Consider the following 26,899-nt stretch of genomic DNA (forward strand, 5'->3'; position numbering starts at 1 on the left):
TTTACAAGTTGCAATTAGCGGGAGGAGACGTTAAAGAAAGTGCGTCATTTTGTACGAAGTAACCTTACATTAGAAAAAACGAGGAAAGGATCTCAAACCTTGCTGCTGAATGCTCTACGTATCCTGTTATATCCAAAATAACATTAAATCAGGCCATTTGAAGGTCCTTAAAGCCCTACTCTGTACCACACTAGTAAGGTAAGAGAAATTTTAAAATGTGTCTGATTTTGTCTGGTTTTGTTTTGCTGGAAGTATGTGAACGTTTTAGGATAGGTGTGTTTTCATAAAATATGAGTGAAGAGTTGCCTGTTGACCTCTTTTTTAACTAACGTGCAGATTCCATGCCGTTGTTCAGTTACTGTGTTTGGACGCACGCCCATTTTGCAAATAACTGACGATGTATGGCAAGCCAAATTATCATTTAGACTCAGTCATCCATTTGTGAAGGTTCTTGTATCGTCACCTTTACAAATCTGTAAAATGTTTAAAAGAACCCAACGGTACATCACTATGGCAAGATTTCATGCTTAAGCAGGTGCGTTCAAAGTTGCAGTTTGCTACACGATAGCACGAGTACACCGGGTATGATGATACATAGGCAAGGTGTCATTTTCAGTGCTGTCCACTCTGTGCCATAGGGTTCTGGAGGCTGGAACGTTAACAAAAATACAAAATATGTGCTAATAAAGAAATGTGTGCTAACAAAGTTCTTTTAATCTATCTGTCTATCTTTCAATCTAACATTCTTTTGTTTTTGAATGACAAAATGTACAATTAATATCTTAATACTCATCCGTTATCCGACCCGCTATATCCTAGCTACAGGGTCACGGGGGTCTGCTGGAGCCAATCCCAGCCAACACAGGGTGCAAGGCAGGGAACAAACCCTGGGTAGGGCGCCATCCCACCACAGGGCGCTCACACACACCCACAAACCAAGCACACACTAAGGACAATTTAGAATTGCAAATACTCGTAACCCATAAACTATGCAGTCTTAGATAAATTTGATGTAATGATGGGATCTGAACCCGGATAGTTATATTATTGCATTTTTAGCCCAAAATATTTAGTGTACCAATAATATATATCAGGAAGTCAAGTGTATGATAATGTTTAAATACAGTTTCACTGGACTAGTATTTAAAACTAAAGTAAATGCTGGATAAGATACAGATATAAATCTGGAGTAATTAAAAAGTTATCAACATAAATCCAAAATAAAGACAATTTTGTTGTTAGCTCAAATGTTTAGAAAAGTACTAATTTTTATACAAATGACACATATTACAGTATTCCAAATATTCCATTTAAATGGATAAAAGGTTTGTGTAAAGCACAACTTTGCAGCTCCTAGGGCTTCAGTTAAGAAAAAAAACATTTGACAAAGGACCAGGAAGATTCTTGCATTCAAAGATTCACCTAAGAGGAAAATTAAGACCATGCGTTCAAATTGCATCATCATCTTCTTCCAGCTGCTCCCGTTAGGGGTTGCCACAGCGGATCATCTATTTCCATAACCTCCTGTCCTCTGCATCTTGCTCTTTTACACCCATCACTTGCATATCCCCTTTGACCACATCCATCCCGCTGAATCCAAACAAAGGGGTCTGCTGGAGCCAATCCTGGGCAGGGTGCCAACCCACCGCAGGACACACACAAACTAGGGCCAACTTGGAATCGCCAGTCCACCTAACCTGCATGTCTTTGAACTGTGGGAGGAAACCCACGCAGACACGGGGAGAACATGCAAACTCCACTCAGGGAGAACCTGGGAAGCGATCCCAGGTCACGTAACTGTGAGGCAGCAGCACTACCACTGCGCCATCATCCTTTGCATTAATACTGCCCAACAAAGATCAATTTATGAGATTAATTTCTTCATATGAATCTAGAGAAAAGCCAAGCAAAATGACACCTTTTATTGGCTAACTAAAAAGATTACAATATGCAAGCTTTCGAGGCAACTCGGGCCCTCTGTTCAGGCAAGTTGTAATACATATTTCATATGTAATACATGTAATTTCACAGGTAATACATAATTCATATGAATCAAAAAAGGAATCGATTGATGATGTTAGACCATGCAGATGGAATGGTGATTATACAGTATTACAGGGTGTAAAAAGATATCCTACTGTCCATCCAATAAATCAATCTCTGCAGCCCACAGCCTCCACCCTGTAGTTACACGTACGTAGAGTTGACTCTAATGTGCGCTAATAGAGTCTAGTTGCACACCTTCACAACACCGCTCGGCTCCAGTATGGTTAAGATTAGGGTTAAAGGAGGCAGACACCGGGCCGCTGAGATAGCTGATTCCGTATGTGGGCGCGAAGTATTTACCGACTGTTCTCGCGAGGTATGCGCGGCCATTGGTCATGAGTCCAAGATGGGGTCTGTTTTGTGTTATGATTTTGAAAATGCTTAGTTTCCCGGAACGATTGAGTAAATAAAATCAACTACCAAAAAAATACTTAATTATTCTCCAGTTTGTATGGTATGTGCAGTCCATCTTGGAAGGAAATATTGACTGATAGTTTTGCCATACTATAAAAGGTTACTTCCATTGAATAGGCAATTTCCAAAATGGTATATGTAGTGTTTTGATTTTAAAAACGTGAAGTTTTTGAAATACGCAGTTTATATTTTACTGTTACAAAATGAGGAACGCTTCACGAATTTGCGTGTCATCCTTGCGCCAGGGGCCATGCTAATCTTCTCTGTATCGTTCCAATTTTAGTATATGTGCTGCCGAAGCAAGCACGTTTTTGTTTATACGTTGTCCGCCATATATTGCTAGATTCTCACGTACGTTTCTCATTGTTGGGATCTGTCGAGAGCATATTGAAGTTATTGTGTTATTTTGATCTACTACGTACTTGCAATAATACACATCTGCGATGATCGATTAGTGCAGTTTAATATTGTTAAGTGCTTGCTATCTTTAGTAAAAATCAGTGTATATATTTATTCCAGAGGCTTCTGTGACATATGCAAATGAAATGCGTGATTTTTGATGCAAGTGACCAATTGAAGATCCTGGCCTGATCACGTAGTTCCTGCTTGTGAGACGTCACATGACCCTGGTTGCCGTGGTTTGCCTGGGAAGAAATCTGCATTTCTGAAGAGGTTAACGCGTTCCATATTTAGTCGTGTTTTATTGAGACTGTTTTAAGTGAGGCTATTCACAGTGTAACATAAAATACAGCCTCCGCGGTTTGTTTACATTTGAAAGAAATAAGGTAGCATCTTATGCCGGTTTGTATGTAAACCTACCTATAAGACATTGATTACAAGGTTAAAATTAAATAGCTTCCTTAAAGAACTGTTGTTATACATAGAGTTTTGACATTTTTGAACGCAGGTTTATTTGTGGAAGGCTTTACTGGAAATACATATAATTGTGTTTTTGTTAATGATATTGTCTTTTGTTTGGGCTGAACGTGCAACAGCAGTGCATGTATATCCTGCACAACTTTCCAAAAATGGCAACGAGTCAAATATATCAATCTCTGCTGCCACCCTGTGGACATACAGGGTGCGGGATTGAAACTCACATTTTTCCTTCCTTGTTCATCTCAATTCATGAAGGTTTTCGTTTCAGCCACTTTCATGACACCCCGTTACAGCTTTTAGTGGAACACAGTTTTTCCCCCTTTAATTTTTTCAGATGGCTTTTTAAAAACTTATTGATGGTACTTGCAGAAAAATTCCACTTATGAAAATGTCTATTGGTGTGGGAGAAGGAAAGCCCTAAGGAGACAGGGAACTGCATAATATCGTTCTTCTTCTGCAAGAATTACTTTCTAATTAGGGATTTCTTTTGAGTGAAATTGGCCATCCAGCATCTGCGTCTGTACCCCCAGGTTTTGCTGGTCATCTCTTGGTTCCTTTTGCAACCAACATCTCTGAAAAAGTGAGACACTAAGCTGCTGAAGTTGGGCGATGATTGGATGCCCCAACACATCAAGGTTTCATTGGAGGTTCTAAACTGGACCTCCTGTCTCTTCAGCATCCTCCTCCCATTGGCTGTTCAGTGTCAGGTTTATTCTTGCAAGATCTGATTGGTGCATTCTGTTCTGTCTAATTTCAACAACTTTAAACAGCTATGTCCATTTATTTGAATGGAGTGTGCTGATTTAATAATAACAGTGAAATATGAACTGTACAAAATGGCAGAATAACCAAAATCACCAAGATCACTGGCAATGACGATTATATATGTAGTTCTAAAGTAGAAACAAGTATTAATTTTAGTGTGTTTTGATGCATACTGTGTCAGGTGTTAATAGTAATAATTCAGTTGTTCTTCCTTTCAGCTTTACTCAGCTATTCAGCGTCTAGGAAATGTATGTTGCTGGTGAATATAAAAACAAATTATATTTATCCTTTTATTCAGTGTGAATTGTGTAGAAAATGATCTCTGAGTCTATCACCACCACTTTAAGCTGTACTGTCACACTTTCCCCATTTATGACCTTTCAGTCATTGATTAGACGAGGCCCCTACAGGGTACGCAGTAGCATTTTCTGAAGCTCATTAGATTGATTTCATTTTTACGGTTTTGGCTAAAGTTTTGCAGCTGGATGGCTTTCTTAACACTAACCCTTTCTATTTATCCAGGCTTGGGACCAGCATCAAGTTGGTCTGGTTTGGCCCCCTGGTGGCTAGATTGAAAACATGGATGGTGCTGAGGAAGATTAAAACACTTAATATTAACCATTTTTATTCTGTTAAAGATTGTATAGATGTGATGATGGTAATTATAGCAGTACTAATAATAATTAGTGATTATAACAGTAATATTAGTGATATTGCAGTATTATCTGTTTAGTCTTTCAGAAATGGATGGTGCTGATGAAGATAAAAACATTTAATATTAACCCTTTCTGTTCTTTGCAAATTGTGTAGGGGTGATGATGAAATAATTGTTAACAGTAGTAATAGTTATTATATTAATAGTAATGCAGTATTAGCTACTTTATTAAATGTAGTTGATTTTGGGATATTGTTGTTGACGATAGTAATGCTATGTTATTTTTGATATTGTTACTAGAATTATCAATATGATGGTAGAACTGAATGATTTTTTAATTTACTTTTTTGTTTCTCTTCAGAATTTATTGAGATTGTTTAGAAAGGTTTATGAAAAGAAAGTCAAATAAATTTATGGTCAGTGTCATTTCGTCTGCATCTAAAAGTTTTTTTCTTTTTGCTTGCATACTACTTGTCTTTCCGCCACTCACCTTCTGTTGTAAGGTCTTATTGGTGTTTTTTTTTATTCAGACAACATGTTCTATCCATTTTGTTTGCCTGTCTGCTCATGTAATGATCTAATTTATCCAGCATGAATTATAAGAAAGAGTTCCACAACAAGCCCACCAGTGGACCGACCACCCAGGCCTCAGTCAAGGTGGGCCAGGTCGCCTGCCAGTATCGGCTGTTCACAGTGAGGGTTCCTGAATTAATGAGGCAGTAGGCTGGAAATCATGTGTAAGCAGCAGGTGGTGACCCCATGGCCTGCAATCTGATGGATAGTCAAGAGTGACCTCCAGTTTGGCCAGTACTGGGGCCAGGCTTTCTAGTGCCATCATAGTGTTGGAAACCCACCAAAGGGAGTGCAAAAGTGGCCAGGTTTCCAACTACACTGCCTCAAGCATCCATATTCTTGGTGGCCTACGCTCGGTTCAAGAGATGGGTTAGCCCCCGGCACATGGGTTAAAGGTAGGAGGCTTGTCGGTTGCAGGACTTATGGAGACCTGATATTCAAAGCCCTCAACAATGCCACAGATCGGAAAATAAAGAAGTGAGTGGCATCCCTAAGGTGATGTGAAGTAAGGAGGAAGAGAGGAAGTGGGATCCTGCTGCTGTTTTGGATCTGTAACCTGTGCGGCTTTGTGCCCCAACACATTTATTTTGTGGGAGCACTACCACATGTGGGCCTACAAACTCACTTGCTGGGCATACGGTGGCCACAGGATGACGGAATGCATCCTGTACAAGACCATCCAGAGGGTCCTGAACAGGGAATGGATAGTACTTCATGACCACAGAGCTCCTGGATTGCCAGTGCTGCAAGAAGAAGATAGTGGGCTGGACGCCTCACACTAGGAGCAATTTCTAGCCATACTCACCTACAGGCCAAGCAGGCATCTGAGGGTTGGGGTCTGTTTGTGTGTTTCTTTACACACTAGTGAAGCATCTCTTCTCTCTTTCCTTCTTTTCTTTTCTCCCCTCTGTCGGTTGTTTGTCTCAGAACATTCAATAGTCAGATGCCCAAGCACACACCCTGCAACCTGAGTGTGCAGATATCTTCTTGAGGAGCACACCAGATCTTGGATGACACAGTCCATACAGTACCTTTCAATGTCTGCCAACTCCATTCTTTTCTAGCTATTTATTTAAAAACAGCCAGTACATAGTTTCACACTGCAGTTTTCTTTATCCCCCAAACATCTTATTTGAAAGAGTACTAGTAATAAATAGAAAATCATGACCAACCGTTTTAGGCATGCTAGTGTTTTTTCTTTGCTATGTGAATGGTGCTATTTTAAAAATTCCCAGCAGAACTTTTTCCCATATAGTTATGCAATCTGTCCAGGGCAGGATGGATAAAATTTGCGTTTCTTTCTATGCCAGTGTGCTTTTAAAGGATTCTGTGTTAATAATAAGTGCACAGGTGGAGATTGCACCAAATTATTTCCTCCACTTTAGCAGTCTTATACCAGTGTTTGTTTTTGAATCCAAATATTGACAGCTAATCATCAAGGGTATCTGTTTCACAGGGAGGAAAAAAAAAATAATGAACATAAAAAGATGCCACTGTACACTTAAGAGCTGTGGTAATAAATAAACCTTTCTCTCTCAGTTCCTTACAAAAGAAAATGTCATATTTTATGGAGTGATTTTTGTCTACTAAGTTGACAATAACAACTAGAAAAAGCCAGTTAATTGAACAAGGGTCTTAGTTAAATTCAAAAGTGAATCAGTGATTGTGAATCAGGTTGGGGAGAAAGGTTTTAATTTAATTACATTCGGAAGTGAATTTAAGTGTTGGCACAAAGGATCAGATACTGGTCCTGCTACTTGTTTGATGCCTTTCTACATCCCTGTGCAGCTTTCCTTGTGTAACTCCCCATCTTCTATTATGTCCTCCATGCTCTTGAGACAGCACATACGGATGTGCCATCCTGGAGGAGCTGGGCTACCTGTGCAACCTGAATTGGCTGCAGGTACTGCCTCATGCTACCAGTAGTGACAAGAGCACTAGCAAAATGCAAATCCCTTTCTGGGGGTTGTCTTGCTGTTGTCTCTCCAATGCTCCAGTAGTCACTTTCATTTCCACCAAAGCAAATGAAGTTAATTTACAATCGCTTATGCGATTATGTTCTTTTTAGGGTTTTTTTTGAGCAGTGTAGTTATAGCCTTGGTCTCACAGTTTTTTCACTTAAAAGTGATGTCTTATCTACATAATCCTATAGTAAAATTAAATATTAAGAGTCTTATTTGACAAACTAAACGCAACTTCAATTTTTTATCCTCAGGTATTTACCCAATTGTTATGTAAGTAAACTAGTACCAATAATCATTGTTTTCAGTAGAAATCTCATGTAGCAATAGGGAAACTTCAGAGGGGAGCAGAGAATACTGGATCCTGGGGTGTTTTAGTCGCATGACCATTTCCATTATATATTGTTTTGTGAGCTAATTCAGACATGTACCCAAATGATAATTATTATTATTTTGGATAGTGCTAATCTTGGCAATAAAAACTTTACAAATATTTTTAAATAACTTTAGAAATAAACCATTATATTAAAAAATAACAGGGTAAATGCATATGATTCTGATGCCAACACCCAGACTTGGGTGTGCCTTTCTTGGTAAGTGCCTATACCGCTGATGCCAGGACTCTTCCAATTGTATTTTTTGATCTGATAATAAATTTATTATTTAGAATCCTTTTTTATTATATCCAATTCCAATGATATTCACTACAAATAGAAATGTATTGTAGAATCTTGATGACTTGAAAACTATGAGGAGCATCTGTCTGCAATAATACCAAACTGTTTCTGAAATAAATGGAAATATTTTACAGTGCCTTGTGGAGATGAGGCAAGGTAAACTCTGATTTTTCACCTTGTTGAAGTTTGTGATTCTTGTGTTGGTCAAGTCAAGTGAAACAAAACTGGTATCAGTTCCGCCCTACCTCCACCTTTGACTCTTCTACCCAGCAGCATCATTTGACCATCAGACCCCTTACAGTGAAGAAAGGTCTCCCTGTGTCTTGACTGTATACTTGGAAGGCCGTGTACAGCCTGCTGTCTTTCTAGTCATTTGGCTACTTTCTTAATAACTTTGGCAAGATTAAATTGGATCTATGGGTGGGAACCAGTGCAACAAATTAAGCACGGGAAAATAATACGGCGCATATGCACAAGTGGTGATACTTTGTGGGGAGAAGTGATTAACAATTTCCCAAGAGAACACACAGGAGCATTATCTTATTACTGTATTTAAATGAGATATATACAGTACTCTGTAACACTGCTTAGGATAAAGTGGGTTTAGAAAATGGACAGATGGGTATATGGAGTATAAATAAGCCTTACCCTTAAGCTGGACAGCACAAGGTCTATATTGCCCCAATTTGCCTTATTTACATCTTTGCAATCCTGTATTAGTGCTTTGTTCCAATATGATTGTTCCATTTTCTTTATCTGCTTTTCCCAGTAAAAGAAACAGCCTGTGGCTAAAAGCCATAATAACCACAAGGCAGGAACAAAATTCTAATGAGTTGCCAGCCCTGTACAAGATATACTTCTGCATAAATCCACAATAATTAATGAAAGGACAATTTAAAACTGCTCTCTGACATGTGTGAGTAGGGGAAATCTTCACAGCTCTGATATGAAATGAAATTCATTTCAGACCCATAGGTCGGCACTGTCACTAACTCCTACCTTTTTGTCCTCAGAGTGGATGATGACCAGCCAAAGGAACTGTAACACCATTCCTTTGATGCCATGGAGCTCATGTCTCTTCTGCCTCTGGGATTTTACTCCAGTAGCAGCCCATCAGAGGGATAACAGATCTACAAGGTCTTCACCATCATATTCATAAGTTTTTGTTTTCTTATATTTAACAGACATGTCTGTTAAACGGGATTCACCTGGCTGTTCATTCTGAACAAGTCAATATCAGATTGCATAACACTGCTAACATGCATTTATCAGATATCCAAACCTATTTATTCCAATTCAGAGTCACTAAGAGTCAAATATCATGGCAGCACTGAGTGAAAAGCAGGAACTTGCCAAGGATATCCACACTTACCCATATTCCCACAAAGCCATGGTGAAAACCCATTTGTAATACTTCTAAGTATAAGAGAACTGTCTTACCTTGACAAAACCCATGAAGATAAAGGAAGTACCACGCACCATGATGCTACAGAGAACTGAATAAAGAAGTAAGAATCATGCACTGATGGAAGCTACTTTGTACGTTTTTCATATAATTACCAAATATATGCCACCAATTGCTTTGAAGCAGACCTGTTAAAAAGTACACATAATCTGACCAAAGGTAAGTTTAAATCCATCATGTGAATAACTATCGATGCTCTCTAATAGAGCATCCCTTTTGTTTTCATTTATGTTGTAGGTTCACAGCCAAACACACTTTTATTCATTTTATCAGTTAACTTATGATCAAAATGTTTTGTTTTTAATATACATATAGTGAAGGGATGATCATTAGCACAGCAGCCTCACAGATCCAGTATCATGGGGTTGGGTCTCTTGTCTAAATACTGTACTAATACATTTTCCTTCAGTAATAGGTTTTTCTCCTGTTATTCCAACTTTCTTACCACATTCCAGACATATGTAGGTTTGGTTAACTTTTTAAATTGGCTCCTCTACTGGGGCCTGTTTAAACTGAAATTGTGCAATGCAGGTCCTCAAGAATGAAATGCTACTCCATTACTAAGTACACAAAAGAACACCCCCTCAGTCAGTCATAGTGGCCCAGTTTAGGGCAACCAGTTAACCTAAACTGTATGTGAAAAACAGTAGGATTCTAGAGTACCAAGATAAGTTCCACATTAACACAGAAAATGGGGAAAAGTTGCATTAACAACTGGACATATAAGACTTATAAATAAAGCACAAAATTATCAACAAAAGTTACTTAATGAAAAAACTGCACACTGCTTTATAACTTTTACTGGTTTCATTGTTAATAGAAACAATTTAGTGTTAAAACATTAAAATTGCTTAAAATATTATCAGGATTCATTTCACAATCGACTGAGAGAGTACTTTCAGAAGAATCATTGGATGAAGAGAGGTCTACACTTCATATATTAGTCCCTCTTGTAATGCTTATGTTATTCATTTACAAGTTGTCTTCTGAAATCATGTTTTTGGGAGTTTTTAATGTCCAACACTACCACTTCATTTTTTAAAGGACCAGAATCCTCTGAATTGCAAATAATGAAGCCCCTGAAAGCTATACAAATCAAAGAAGAATATAATAACAAAAAGTGCTACATAAATAAATCATAAGTTAAAAAATGAGGTATGTGATGAAGGCTTTGATGGTGCAGTTAGGGGATGCCCTTTAGTTCCACCATGCGCTTTGTCCCCACAATGGTCATGTGAAAAGACTATTTTCCCTTGGAGATTAACAGTATAAGTATATCAAATAAAAATTTTATTATAGTCTATGAAGTTTTAAACATTGTGTTGTATATCCATCTCAGTGCCTACATGGAGTACTACCAGATGAGTTAAATGTCTTATGAAAAGTCAGTCATAACCCAGTCCACCATCTGTAACTCAGTGAGAAAGCACTCTAATCTCAAATTTGAATTATTTTTTTTTTACAAAGATAAGTTCAGATTTTTTTCAAAACTTTGCAAGACTTCGTTGATAAACATGCCAGGCCTGTGCTAACTTTCTTTATTCAACTTGCTGTTTCAGCATTTGTTGGTTCAGGCAAAATGCTGAGCTTTGCTTTTCAGTTGTAACATTCTTGCTATGTCATTTGTTTGAGTTGGATTCTGTCTTTATTTACTGTTTCCAAATGAATGGAATTATTAAAAAAAATAATTTATGTATTAAGGCATTATTTATGTATTATTCATATTATCATTCCCATAGTAGATACTGTTAAAAGTTACTGGGTTGCAAAGCGTAGTTTTGGCTTACATCTGATTTATTTACTGATTCTTTATGTATGGATATGGTTTCAATGATTTCTTATATATTGGGTAGTTTCCATCCTCAAGAATGGCTACCATTTTTCATGTATGTGTACAAAAGCTGTATGCACACATCCTTAATATTTAATTTCAGATTATGAGCTACTTTGCCAAGTTATTGGTTTAGTTTGGGTATAATGATCATCTAACAAAGAAGGTGTAACACACACAACATAAAAAAGGAATGGTGGTTTTTAATGCATAAATATCCTTTCTAGTGTGGATGTATAAAAGTGAAAATTATTCTATTAAAGCACTGTACTCACTATCCTTTACTGTTGGCAGTAGAAGTGCAGTAGAACCTTAAGTGACAAGGAGCTAACGTATAAATCAAGAATATCCCACAATATTTTTCAATCAGACAAATGAGCTTATTCCACTTGTGTATACTTGCTGTGAAAGTGGACTTTAAACCACAAGGTTGCAAGTTAAGTCCCACTGCTACCTATGTGCATCACCCAAAGGTAAGCCACTATATCTGTCTTGAATCAAAATTTTTCAATATATAAAGTGCTTTGAAATGAGGTTCTCTACAGGATGTCATTTTTTAGGAAAATTATAGGCAAGTGTTCTTTGCCCAATCAAAGATTTAAAGTGATAAGTCCCTTGAAGAGACTGCTGTGACAGTTTTGTGTGATGGTTCTATTACCAGTATGCTCCAGTTTTACATCACCAGATTAAGGACACTTTTAGGGTCTTATAAAGGGAGGCATAAATGGGCTGGCACCCCACCCAGAAAGTTGGTGCTTCTATACCTGGCCAGGTGGCTAATGTACTGAATGGACAGTGGAAGATGTGTTTTCCCTTGGTACACTGGGTGGCAGCACCCTACTGGTGGAACAGGGCTGCATGGGAGTTGTAGTTCCAATGGGAAGCACTGTTTGGGTCCTTTGGTGCTGCCCGATGGAGCAGCCAGGGGAAGACTTCCCTGTCATGCGGAGGTGACCATGTTTGGCTGGGAAGTGCTTTCAGATGAAATGCTTAAAAAGAAGCCATCTGTCTCAATCTGGGCAGTCATAGTTGGAAGTGGAGGATGACATCGTTTGCCTGGATAAGGAGGAGAAGAAGGAAAATGGAAGAAGTTAAGTACTTTTCCTGTGGGGAAGGCATTGTGTTTCATAAAAATAAACTTTTTGGCACTTGATCCAGTGTCAGATACTGTTGTATCTGAGGTTTGACATGCAATTCCAATCCGGACCACTAAATGGTTATTCAAGCCATTAGTAGTAGTAGTAGTAGTAATTATGTGAAATTCTTGCTTGCATGCTCAAACCAGTATGCAAATCAATACTACACTCTGGTCCAGTAATAAACAAAAATTAATTAAAATGCATAACTTCATTTTATTAAGAGTACAGATTTGCTTGCCTGATTTACTGTCCACCCCCATGTACTATTGCATCCTGAAATCTAAGGTTGGGCAAATGTGTGCACGTAGTATATAAAGTTTGGCTGACCTCTAAGCTTATACGTAATTAGCACTTAAATTAGAACAGCAAGCCTGCCTAACATCTGCTTACTAACATTCTCTGTTGTCTTGGGTTCAGATCATGGGTTTTTCAGTGACTGGGTGTCAACACGCATGCTTGTGGGGGACAGTTTAAGAACTCAGATAATTGTAATTTTCTTTCGAAAAGCTAGAGGGCACTGTTGACTGATGATTTGCAGATATCTGCAGATAGGAAAATTAATGCCCACAACATCCTTGACGTCTCCTACGGTGTCCACCTGCCTCTTCCAGCCAGGAGCCAATAATACCAGCAGCTCCACTATCTTGATCAGTCTGTTTTGATACTCACATCATTAGGACTTTTTTCTTTTGCTTTTTAACATATTTTAAACACGTATTTTTTTTTTACAATATATGGGGTTGGCCTTCAGGTGCCCCAAAGATTTATAATCTTTTTGTTTCGTTATTACATTGGGTTTTACATGGCTTTCCAATGTATACTGTACAATCCAAACTATGACTCTAAATCTACTATTAGTTGTTAATGAGACATGAGATTAATGAGATGTAAAGTTGTGCATTGCTTTCTCCTTCTCCAGTTCATCCTGTGCAGGGCTGACATGTTCAGCTGCCTTTCCACCATGGAATCCAATCTCCTTCCACAGTTCAAAGATGTTCTTTCAGGAAAATTATCACCCTAGTGTTTAAAATGTGTGTGTCCATTTAGTGGGTTTATTTTTAAAAATGCCTTAATGATGATGATTTCTAGCAGTATCAAAAATGAGTTAACTGGAAGCCTGAAATTGATTCACCAGTAAGGTAATAGATGAATGGATAGTTGGTTTATTACTATTGTGAACTGCAATTCCATCATTCCATCAATAGATATATTTCAGTTTTGTAATTAGAAAAGATGAATGGATAGTTGGTTTATTACTATTTTGAACTGCAATTCCATCATTCCATCAATAGATATATTTCAGTTTTGTAATTAGAAACATGCTTTTTATTTTAGAAATAAATCTTGTCAATTTTATGAAACTTAAAAAATATTAAATCTATCATTATTCTTTGTAATCAGATTATTTAAATAAGTGATTGTATGGATGTTGTAATTATCTTGTTTGTGTTGTCTGTCTTTTTATATTGTTCCCAACAGCAGGCACAGAGGTTGTGCCATTAATTGACAAGGCAAGAATACCAAGCCTAAATCCCAACTTGATCACAGCCCATGTGGAGTTTGCATGTGTCATGATTTTAGTTGAAAACTGAGGTTTTTTTTTGTTTCCTGTTATGGAAGCCATTTTGTGTACTGTTGTCGGGTTCATGTCTTGAATTTCTAGGAGCATGTTCTCAGGTTGTGGCCTTGAATTACAGGATAAAAGGTTAGCCTTTTGCACTGAGCCTTATCAGATCTGCGAATAAAACTTTATTTACATTTTTGACTTCTTGTGTTATTACGTTTTGTATCTTGCCTGGTTTTCGCCTTGTTGCCTGTTATTTGACAGTAATTTATGCCTCTTGTCTAGGTTTCAGATGCCTCATTCTATTTTTATTTTCATTTATTTTGCCTTTTGCTCACATCTCTCAGTTTAATCAAGAAATTAGTTACCTGTGTTCTTGCTGAGTCGGTACAAAAATGAATGACCCCTAGATGTTAGTCAGGGACATGAAGGATATGCTGGGGAAATTAAAACTTTAAAGAAACAAGTAGGACAAGTGCAGGCATCTGTGTAACAACTGGCAGGTATGGTGAAAGAGTTAAAGGTCGCGGTTACTCCCTTGGTAAATCTGACTTTGTAGTCCCTTGCTGTCAACATCATGAGCTTCAGATTCCACATCCAATTCGTTTTAAGGCATGCACTAATGAGTGTCGAGGTTTCCTAAATTAGTGTTGCAAGGTTTTTGAAGTCCAACCTAAAAGTATTCAGACACATATTTATAATATTTCTTCTGGATAAAAAACTTTTTCATTGGTCCTCTATAATGTACGACATTAACAACAAATGCTGCTGTTTATTGGCTTTGTGTTGAAATTTTGGAAAATGTTCGATATACCTGTTCATTTGGAAGTAGTGGCTAGCAGATTATTAGCTTGTCATCAGGGTTCAAAGACCATAAATGAATATTTTGTGGAATTCAGGTTATCTACTGAGCAGACTCATTGAGATGAAGTAGCACCAATTCCGGTGTTTAAAATGAGCATTAAGCATTGAGATAAAGGATGAGTTAGCACACATTGGTAACAGACTCGGTGGAATGATAGAGGTAGCCCAAAAGGCAGGTACATGTTCATCAGAAAGAAAGTTAGAACAGAGATGGGAAAGGGGACCTCTCTTTAGACAAGTGAATCCAAGACTGCACCGGAGTATATGGAATTGGGCAAAACAGCAATTGATATTAATGAGCATCAGTGTTGATTAAAGGAAAAAATTCTGCTTTTACTGTAGAGGAGCAAGACACATGGTGTCTAGCTACCCTAACCTGCTGGGAAACTAAAACACCCACTCTACATTTGGGTTGGTAGGGAGTGAACTTGTAGCCATACCCTGTACAAAGATTTTTTTTGTATGGCTAATAATACTGTCACAGATGTAATGACTGGTTCAGGCGTAGTTGGGAATTTTATTAGCTCCTCTATGATTGAGTGTCTACAACTTGCTCTAGTGCATCTTTAGTATAAATCTCAAGTCCTTTCAGTGGATGGTCGGCTCGTTGGCTCTGGGCTTCTACATTATGCTATATCTGTAGTTTAAATCAAGATAGCAATCTTTCATGAAGAAACATTGTCCTTTTTTATTACTGCCTCCTTTGTATAATTCTCAGAAGCCCCTGGTTACACAACACATATATTGTACAGTGGAGCTTGTACTATGTTCAGAATTGCTTGAGAACTGTGCCTAAGCCAATCATTAGTAATACGATATCAGTCCTGCCTTTGTTGATGTGTTTAATAAGCCTGAGCCGTAGTGTTACCTCCACACTGGGACTATGATTGCACTTTTGACTAAAGGGCAAGTTCATGCCTTGTTGCAGACAAAATATGAGGCTACTAAGGTTTCACCTTAGTATTTAGCTGTCTAGGTTGGTTTCTACATTGAGTCAGATTATTCAAGGATAAGTTCTTATTTAGAACTCAAAAGCTGGTTTGGCTTAATTAAAAGGGTAATGTAACCAATCACCATTATGTCAAAGATTATAAAAGTACATTTGATGTCAATAGTCACATTTTGACATCTGACAAAAATGGCAGTGAACCATCTGACGTTAAATACCACATATAAAATGTTTGGAAAAAAGTTGAAAACATGCAGCTTTTGATTTACAATACTCATGTAACAGATCCTCAGATATGTCAAACACCAAAAATAAGACAACATTTTCTTAAAGGAATACTCCCCCCAAAAATATTACCTTTTTATACGTTACTCTTTCTACATAGTTTGTAGTGATGTCCAAAAAATATTTTTAATTAAGGTGTATTATTATAAAATAGAAAGCAATATGGAAAAACATCCATTGGAAAAAGAAAAAAAAATTTACTCAGGTTACATAATCCACACAAGAGTCATCCACACCAGTCATATGCTCAAAATGTGCAAAACTCATGCATATTTGCTAAAACATTTTAAATAGTTACTTTCTGGAAAAATGAGGGCACATTATAAATAAGAAATGCAAGTTACATGGTATTTGCTTTTTTTGAATTGAAGATAAGACTCATGACCAATGAATAAGGAAGGAGAGACAGATCTTCAGTTCAGATAAACAATTACATACCTCACATTTCCAATTTATGAGGAGTGCTGATTTTTCCTAAAGTATATTTTAATAATATTTTAGTAAAAATGTATGCATTTTGCACGTTTTGAGTATACAACTGGATAATTAATGTGTAAATTATGCAACATGAGTAACATGAGTTTTTTCTTTTACTTTTTTCTTTGGATATTTTTCTCATCATCTTCCATTGTACAGCATTGGCCATCATTAGCGTGTTTAATATCATAACTTGCATAAAAGGAATGAGATAAAAAAAAATTTTGGTCATCACCAAAAAGCTACATGGGGTAAGCAACATATAAAGCTATATTTGACTATTTTTGGACGGAATATTCCTTTAAACGGACAGCACGGTGGCGCTTCCCGGGTTCGCTTCCCGGGTCCTCCCTGCGGGGAGTTTGAATTTTTTGCTCGTGTCAGCATGGGTTTCCTCCGGGTACTCCGGTTTCCTCCCACAGTCCAAAGACATGCAGGTTAGGTGCATTGCCGATTCTAAATTGTCCTTGGTGTGTGGGTGTGTGTGTGTATGTGCCCTGCCCGGGGTTTGTTTCCTGCCTTGCACCCTGTGTTGGCTGGGATTGGCTCCAGCAGACCCCTGTGACCCTGTAGTTAGGATATAGTGGGTTGGATAATGGAATATTCCTTTAAACATCGATTGCTTAATCAGCTACAGTGTGTTTTATCAAGTCTATTTTGAAGCATATACTTTGTATTTTGTTTTCCTTGCCAGAACCCTATGGCTTCAACTGGAGTTTAGCCTGGGCCTCAGGAATATTCCTTTAAACATCGATTGCTTAAAGCTAAGTGGGCACCAGTCCATCACACTATACTCTCAATCATGGTTTTATCAATTAACTCAGTAATGATATTATTAATGTAATATTAGAGAACACTTGATAACAGACACAGACAAAGGAGAACATTCCAGCCTGGATCAGGATTTGAACTCAGGACTGCAGCAATTACAGCATGTCTGGTACTCTGGCTTCCTCCTGTATCATGAGCATATGTGAGTGAAGTAAAATGAAGACTCTTGATTGGCTATGTGCAAGTAAGTGGAAACTTGTGTGTGTGAATGCACCCTGTAATGGACTGGCATCAGACACACAATCTGTAATAGATAAACATGTTAAGAAAATAGATGAAAGAATGTGTTAATTAATAGAAACATATATATAACAGACTGATGCACAAGTAAATTGGACTACTTGTCTTTCAAATACTCACATGCTGATACTCACCAGCCAAAGATTCCAGTCAGATGTTATGTGATTTGACATGATTTAGTCATACAACTTGAAATAGGCCTTTTAGGAAATGTCTTGTTTATCTTTAGAAATCGTTTCTTTAACCCTGATAAAAGTAGAAGAAAAAAATTAATTCAAAATGAATGCCTTTCCTTTAAATGTCTTCTATAATGAATTGGGAAAGGATATATAATATATATACAGTATGCCTTACTGATTTGTGATGAATGCATTTGTAGTAAAACTATGAAGTCAATAAAGAAATGCATCAATAAAATAAATAATAGACGTAAACTTTGAAACTTTGAATTGCCATTAGTGGGTCATATACAGGAACATTAAACAAGATTTCCTGGTTTGAAGATATTATTTAATTAGAAAAAATTATGGTAGTCTTTTTTTAGAAAATGTATTTAAAATGTCAACATTTAAAGTCATATGCCAATTATCTCTCAATGTGATTACTATTTACTATTCAGTAATGTTAGTGTAGCTAGACCTTCTCTAACTTTGTACTGAGAGACTGTATCTTAGCGTATGACAATTACTAGCCTCTGTTTTCCCATTGCCTGAACAAGAGTCTGAAGAGCTGAAGCCAAGGCTACTGCCATCATTTCCTCCTTAATCCAGAAGAGCCTCGGTTAAGTAGTAAGTACACCCACTACAAGAGTGTCCCAAAGTGGATGAAGACTGTAGTCTCTCTTTCAAATACTCAAAACACATTTCAAAGTACTCTGCTTATTTTTCATATAATTCTCATTTCCTAGTTTGCTAATTGGTATCCACCCAATGTATTACAGTTAAAATGTATAAATAAAAAACTGAAAGACACCTCACCAGAAATTCCATCTGAATTATGCTTAGAATTAGATGGATTTACTTTGTGGTATATATACACAGACCCATACACATGTAAACAAACACGTAATATATGTAGATATATCAATGTTTGTATAACTATGTGTGTGTATATATATATATATATATATATATATATATATATATATATATATATATATTGTCACACACGTGAATGTGCTCTGGTGATGGTAATTACTTGCCAAACCAATGGTTAGCACTGTGGTTTAATGCCTTCTCTCTTTCTCCCTCTGCAGAATGGAAGACTGACATCCACTCTACCACTGACATCACTTCCCTGGTCTACCCTTCTGGACACACCTCTTCCTGCTGAGTGACTATGTAAGCCAGGAATCACCAATCTTGTTGTCAGTTCTATTTTGAACTTGCGTCTGCAAAGACATCTCTGCAAATCATTGTGTGCTGCATTTTGGTCCATTCTTTCAAAATATATAAGTTCACCAAGGTGATGCCCCAGCCTTTTCACTTTCTTGTGTCTCCTTTTAACTATATACTGTATATACAGGGGTAGGAAAAAGTAGGTTTATAGTTATTAATATGGAAAAAGTCATGCAAGTTATGATTGCTACATTCAAGCACACTTTAATAATAAGTCAAATAAGAAGACAAATAATATAAATAAATTATGCAATAAATAATCGTACAAGAATAAGCTGTGTTTCATGTGCTAACAACTTTAAACCTACCTTTGCCCACCCCTGTATATAGATAGATATAGACATAATATTTACTCACCTGCTGTGTAAATTAAGGCTCCAGCTACACCTAAACCAGCCACTGTACCAATAATGCCATATGGGTATTTTCGAAATGGCTTTCTTGTTTCTTTATTTTTCTTATGTTCCTTTTCTAAAAAGAAATATGTTGGTGTTTATGTTCAGTCTACCATACATCTGTAAGGACTATGATACTATGATACAGTATTGTAATGCAGGGGTAAGCACTCCTGGTCCATGCTAGTTGCACTGGTTATAAGCTTTTGTTGTAACCCGTTTGCTTTGTGGAATGTGTAATTTAATTAGGCATTCCACATATTCAGGGGTCCTCAATCACGGTCCTGGAGAGCCGCAGTGGCTGCAGGTTTTTGCTCCAACCCAGTTGCTTAAAAAAAAGCACTTATTGCTAAAGTAACACTTCTGCTTCACTTTAGTGATTTTGAGCCCTTATTGCTTAATTTTGTTTTAAACAGCTATTTTAATTGCTCCTTATTATCAATAACATGCAAATGACAAGAGAGAGCAGCATTTCTCCATTTAGCTTATTTACATTTACACCTGTGTGTATTTATCTGCACTATTGGGTTTAATTAAATACTTGGAAGAAAAATGAAGAGAAAAAAGTGAAGGACTGAGAATTACTCGTCCATTTTAGCCTTCAAATCATTTGCATGATAGAAAGGGAAAGAAAATCTAGGATATGAGAATGACCTGACATAGCAGAGTTAATTTAATTTCATAGCTTGTTAGTGCTTTATTGGCAAGAATTGCTTTCTAATTAAGCAACCAGGTCAGAACAAAAACCTGCAGCCACTGCGGCTCTCCAGGACTGGGATTGAGGACCCCTGCACATATTGTTCATGCTATTCTGTGTGTAAAATTTATTACACTCGAAATTTCTGGGAAAATCAAGCAAATAAACAGGGAAGGATTAAAATTCTTAATCTCTTTATAACTCTTAATCTCTTAAATACCAGTGAAAATTTAACAAATTTAGCTGCCCAGCTAAAGTCTTCATTGTTATTATTATTATTATTATTTTAAATTTTTTGGTTACCTGATAAAATATATCAATAAAAGACTTAAAGTTCTTAACAAGAAAGTTAATACAAATAAGACAAAAAAGTAAAAGGTGAGATTCGTGTATGGTAAAAGATCTAACATCAGAAATCATTTCTGTGAGTTTGCAGGAGAAGTTATTAGGTTTTTTTGACAGCAAACAGTAGTCTTCTGTGAGCCTTCTGATTAAGCTAGACACTGAGTGATCTTACATAAAGGGATTGGTTCGAACAAAAGACTACAGCCATTGCAGCCTCCCAGGACCAGGAATGCCCACTCATTTTTCACATGGGGACTTCAAATAGTGTGAACATTGTATACATTTACCAAGGACTAATTTTATATTTTTCATCATTACACACTTATCATTGAATACAAAGATGCTCAAGGACATATCTTGCCTCATGAATATTTTTCAGTAGAATTTTAATGTGTTAAAATGTAATACTTCTGAAGCTACTAAGCTTCTGGCTGACAGAGCATAAGAAAGAGTTTAATGAAGGTGCAGTGGGCTAAACCTGTCAGAGCAAATAGGAGAAAGCAAAGCATAAGGACTAGATGTACTGGCTGAGCTTTCCTGGTAAATATCTAGTCATCTGAGGTCAGGCAGTGTACATCCATCCATCCATTTTCCAACCCGCTGAATCCGAACACAGGGTCACGGGGGTTGGCTGGAGCCAATCCCAGCCAATACAGGGCACAAGGCAGGAACCAATCCCGGGCAGGGTGCCAACCCACCACAGGGTAGTGTCCATATAATTTCAAATGAAACAACATTTACTCAATTGGCTGACACTCTTATCCAAGGCAACTTGAAGCATTTATGATACGACTGGTTGCATTTCTTTTGGTTTTCCAATTGGAGCACAGTCAGGTCAAGTGACTGTGTGAACATTGGTTTTGAACCCACAGCCTCAGGTTTTGAAGTTCAAAGCCTTAACTGCTACAGTACACCACACTGAATACAGAATGTTATGGTTACCTGTGACATGTACGGTATGCTTATTTCTGTAGAAAATGCATATGGAGCCAGAATGGTTAGAATGAAAAATTCATTATGTTTGTAGTTTCATGTCATGTTTTTGCCTTTCGCTTTTTATTTGTTTTTAATACTTTTATGGATTAATATTTGCAGGGGATTTGGTTTTGGCAACCCACCTTTTTCTAGGTAGCATAAAAGTTAGTTTTTCATATTTTGTGTTTGTTCTTCCATTTAGAAATGGAACTTGTTGTCAGCAAAGGCTGAAATGTGGAAATGAGCAATGAATTAATAACACTCCAACTTTATTTGTCCTTTTAAGATCTGTCACAGTATTTGTTATGAAGTCTTTTTTTGGATTGATGGAAATTGTACAGCCCTTTGGTCAATTTCTGTTGTTTTAAATGTGCTCGGTAAGTACTGTAAAACTGATAACTTGACTTAATTTTTTGCACATTTATTTTCCTTTATTTTTTATTAATTTAGTATCCTACTTAGAGGTATTTTAGACACAGAAACTCATTTTCATCGGTAGTTTAATGCTACACTGTGTAGGTTAATAACTATAAATTTATTAGGACCATTTTCACCACTATGTGTTTTTATTATGGATGCCACAAATTTGTATAACCATCATTATGATGTGTCTCACTGTTGTTCTGGGCAGATCCTCGGAGATCATTACCTTTGATCATTATGATTTGACGGGAGTAAAGGTCAGCATTTGATATTTCTCTATCTGAGTTTGTGGATAAAAGACACCTTTGGTATACTTCATTCTAGAATTTGAAAAACCTTTTTCAAAAAGCTTTTTCTGGTTCTGACACTTTTTCTTTGTTTTTTGACTTTGATTTTTGTTTTTCGTGATGGTTCAATTACCATTTTGTTTGATCTTTCGCCATTTGACCTTGCTATTTTTTTTAACTACAGCTCTTCTCCTGTCTCGTCTCACTCTATAATAATTATAACACTATTTTTGCAAAAAAAAAGATTGAAAGATGCTCTTGTACCAGGAATTATTTGACCTTGAGTCTTTCTACTGATAAGAAGTTGTTAGTCGGGCATTTGTTTATCCATCCAGTTCTGCTCCATCTCGCTGGCTGAAATGTTATACTGATATACTGAATTTAAACAACTGAACGCTTTGTATTTCCTTTTAGTTTTGTTGGAATAATGTTTAACCAAGGACCCCACCTTTACATCTGCTGTGGCAAGGCACAAGTGTAAAAGATGTACAGATAAGTATTGTTGGGACTGTTGGTAATGCTGAAGTTAGCTTGTTTGCTTATAGAAATCCACTTAGTTATACAGCTCAATAAAAGAAAGAATAAATACAATTTGTGTGGCATATTTTTTCTGGGATCTGTCTTAGTCTTTATCCTTTTCTTAAGGTAAAATATATTGTCATTTTTTAAAAATTTTTTGAGGTGTATTTGGTGTATAAGTAAGTATAATAATATGTATAATCATTGCACCGAGAAAAAGGGGTTTGCTTTTTGATCTTACATTGGTGCCCATGTAGGAGTGTGCCAGGTTTGCCAATGAATTTAAATAGGGAACCATCACTGGGACATGCAAAGTTTATTTTTACACAACATAGAACCTCCAACTCTACTTGTTGCAAAAATATGAAAAGTGGCCCAGTGTAATTTAACCTGCTCAAAATGCCAGCTTAATACTGTGGTTTGTGCCATCCTGTGTAGATGTGGGAGTGGAGGAAATTTGCCAGTGAATTTGAGTATTGGAACCTTTTGCAAACCTTACACAAAGTAACACATAGGAAACTCTATTGTGAAAATAAAAGGGACACAATAAGATTTAACCCTGTGTGCACTAAATATCTCAGTTAGTCTTGTGCTATATATGTATGGTGTGTACCGAACTGGGAAGTTAATCTGACTAGTGTATCCACTTTGGACAAAAGCGATTCAGAATTTTAACTGAATATGTCAAAAAAATATTTAAACCAATTTGTCGATAAAGGTTATACCTGATTTACCACAATGAAGATGCTGATATGCTTAACTGTTCTTTGACTTTCTTGTTTGTAGTGTCATAACTCCAAAGAAGAAGACAAAGTAATTATAAAATATGTCTGTGCAAGATCAGTGTCCGTTTCCATAAGCTCTCCTTTCAGCTGAGATGGATTTAGTAAAATCAGACCACCTATTCTCAATATATACAATGTGAAATTTTGTAAGTTAGTAATTAGCTACATTATTACATTCTGGTTTTTACTAATCATAATTATAATTCACATATGCTGGTGACTAAGTGAAGTAAGCAAGTATTTTTAGGTGTCTTTTTTGGTCCTGTATATTTATTAAGGTCTATTGGTTAAGGTCTGTGGTTATTCTGGTAATAACGTTAAGCATTATTATTATGGCTTATCACTCTATATGTCATCTAATTAATCCAAATCATAAACTTTGAAAGTCAAAATATTGGTATGCTCTGTATTCATATGAGATTTAGGTTAAACTGCTCATTTACAGCTTGGACCAACTGAACCTGACAATCTATTAGAAAAGGGCTCAGTACATTTCAAAATATTATTTACAGGTCGAGTCCCTTGTTAAATCTATTTTGCATGTTATGTAAATATATTTTCATACCATCTGGGCATGATATTTTTTATGGTCTGTTGTTCTTGGAAAATATTTATTCTAAGCAAATAATTGTAGTAAGTGTGACAGTTCCAGTACATTTTTGTATGACCAAATCTGGTCTAGCTGTTGTTTTAACCTTCTTGTTTTCAGGATCTTTAATTTCTGCTTTTCTTCACTATTCAAGTCATTTTCCCCTTTTCAAATTTGGTGAAGATGCCTTATCGATTTTAGTTATTTTAGTTTTCTGTACTGTAATAATATGAGCCTTGTTCTGGCATCTCTCCGCACCCAGAATACTATAAAAGAGTTTACAAGTATCGGAATAATGTGCTGTGTTTTAATGAAACAAATAAGATGAAATACAAAGAATCACAATAATTACAAACAGAATCCTCTTTGCCTGCCTTCCCTTGTAAATTCCCTGTCTGACTTGGAGGGTGGCTTACACATTCCCCCTTCATAACAACATACTAATTGTATCTTTCCCTCTTGTCTCTCTTTCTCAGTCTCTCATCAATACCCTAGACTGTCTCTCTTCTGCTAGTGACCTTTCACCCAAATTCTCAGCAGTCCTTTTGCCCGAAGTTTCTTTGATTTCTTTGGCCAAGTTATTTCTATAGGGTTAGGCTTAGGATATTTTGGCTACAGAGACAGTCAGTTAGAGGGGCAGGGGTACAAGGGATCTTCTGGGTTTCCCGTTTTAAATGGACTAGATGTCCCACTGTTCAAAGTCAAGAACCATATGCTGCTGTTGTAATCTGCTTTTCCTCCATGGACTGACTTTCTTGGTTAGATATTTGAGCACACTTTCTGTCAGATTGAGTGCCTACTGTCCTATCAAAACTTCCTCCTAGGGGATCGCCTAGAGAATCACAGGTTTGCTTTTACTCTGAGACTCTTGGACATTTTACTTATTCTTACAGGGTCCATCCACATAAAATGTACCTGTATCTGGAAGGTCCAACTTTCAGTGAGTCAGTGTCATAGCCTGACCTAAACAATGAAGACAACAGTTAAAGGTATTCAGTGAAAAGATAATTGAAAAGCACAAACCAGGAAGTGAATACAGAAAATATCACTGATCATTTGGTGTCCAGTTAAATCGATCATTAAGAAATTGAATGAGTATGGCACAGCTGTAAATCTACTTAGAGTGGGTAGTTCACAAAAACTAAGTGATCATTGCAAGAAGAAGACTAGTGAGGGAGGCTCCCAAGATATCTATGATAACTGTGAAGGAGTTAACAAGCTGAAGTGGCTGAGGTTGGAAAGCTTTGTGCATAAAGCAACTGTTGCCCAGAAACATCACCAGTTGTACCTTTATGGGAGAGTGGCAAAGAGAAAGACAATGTTACAAAAACTCAGAGTTTACCATAAAGTGCAAGAAAGACTGTAAGGCCAACTGGAACAAGGTTTTGTGGTCTGATGAGACAAAAATTCGAGCTTTTTGGCCATCAGACTATCATGTTTGGCATAAGGTAATTGCTGCACATTGTTAAATACATATCCTCTTCACTGTGAAACATGGTGGTGGTATCATTCTGTGGGGATGCTTCTCTATTGCAGGCATTGGAAGGCCTGTGAGGGAAGAAGGTAAAAGGAATACAGCAAAATGCAGGGAAATCCAGGAGGAAAACCTGATGTGGTCTGCAAGAAACCTGATCCTTTGAGGAAGATTTGATTTCCACCATTACAATGACCCCAAGCATGAAGTCAAAGCTGCACAGAAATGGTTTAAAAACAACAAATGTTCATGATCTGGAGTGGTAGAGCTAGAGTCAGATTTTGTGGCTGGACTTAAAAATGCTTTGCACTTGTGATCTCCATGCAGCCTGACAGAGCTTGATCAGTTTTATAAAGAAGAATAAGGAAAATTTGCAGTGCCCAGATATACAGTACAAAGCTGATAGAGGCAGAGACTTGTGCACACAGACTCAAAGCTGTCATGACAGCCAAAGGTACATACAGTATATGAAATACTTACGCAATCAATTACTTGGTGTTTTATATTTGTAATTTATTTAGATCACTTTGCAATGATCTGTTTTGACTTTGACATTAAATACTCTTCTTCTTTTCATCAGCATCAAAAAAGCCAAATTAAATCCACTGTGATTCAAAATTATTTAACAATGTGAAAACATCCAAGGAGGTAAATACTGTTTATATGTACTGTATATGGACAGCGTGTCCATATATCATTCACATATATAGGGAGACAGGAAATATGAAAATGCAAGACAGAAAGAGAAAGGGGGCAGCCCCCCAAAAATATATGTGTTTATCTGCAGGACAGCTCTTCTCAATTCTTTCTGATACAGCCCAGTGATACACAGACAAGTGTCAGTATACTGTGTTGGTGTTGGACATTGGTTAAAGCTCTAGCCATTGATATTTTGGAGGTATCCATTGAGTCTAGAAGTAAATCTTGCTTACCTGCTACATTTAAGTTGAGTTGGATTTCTTTCTTTACTGGTGTCACCAGGACATCACAGAAGTAATCTCCTGTGTCAGAGTTAGACACATTCTTCATTAGCAAGCTTGCATCTCCTTCCAACAGTGCTTTTGGTGAGAGAAATGAGTTATTGTAGAAAGTTTGGAGGTTTAGGCCATCAAAATGTGCTATCATCTGTTGACTTTCCTCAGTTGCAGGCTGCCTCCACGAAACTGAGATCATTCCTAGGGTTAATTTGAATTTGTACACAAAGTGGCAGTTCAGTAGCACATCAGAGCCTGTGGTCACATTTACCGTTGTTGTATTGCTGCTCAAGCGCAAGCATGACTCTGTAAAACATAATTTTAACTCAATTTATTAAAACTTGAATCTGAAAGGTTTAAAAGGTATTTCTATATATAACACTGCATAAAACTATTTGAAATTTTGCTTGGACCATTTGTTTAT

The 26,899-nt window shown here is 36.9% G+C and overlaps 2 long non-coding RNA genes and 1 other non-coding gene across 3 annotated transcripts; 1 reads left to right on the forward strand and 2 right to left on the reverse strand.

Annotated features, from left to right (window-relative positions):
- Nucleotides 1–19,375, forward strand: LOC120525830. The gene is made up of 3 exons (XR_005633028.1): nucleotides 1–198; nucleotides 8,984–9,594; nucleotides 18,871–19,375. It is a non-coding gene; the product is annotated as an uncharacterized LOC120525830 (long non-coding RNA).
- Nucleotides 2,660–2,767, reverse strand: LOC120526965. Its single transcript, XR_005633247.1, has one exon. It is a non-coding gene; the product is annotated as a U6 spliceosomal RNA (small nuclear RNA).
- Nucleotides 10,197–26,652, reverse strand: LOC120525829. The gene is made up of 4 exons (XR_005633027.1): nucleotides 26,434–26,652; nucleotides 19,370–19,483; nucleotides 17,750–17,861; nucleotides 10,197–12,322 (listed from the first exon to the last, which is right to left on the reverse strand). It is a non-coding gene; the product is annotated as an uncharacterized LOC120525829 (long non-coding RNA).
- Between the last annotated feature and the right edge of the window lie 247 nt (nucleotides 26,653–26,899).

The sequence above is a fragment of the Polypterus senegalus genome, chromosome 3, assembly GCF_016835505.1.
Source record: "Polypterus senegalus isolate Bchr_013 chromosome 3, ASM1683550v1, whole genome shotgun sequence".
Lineage (NCBI taxonomy): Eukaryota > Metazoa > Chordata > Cladistia > Polypteriformes > Polypteridae > Polypterus > Polypterus senegalus.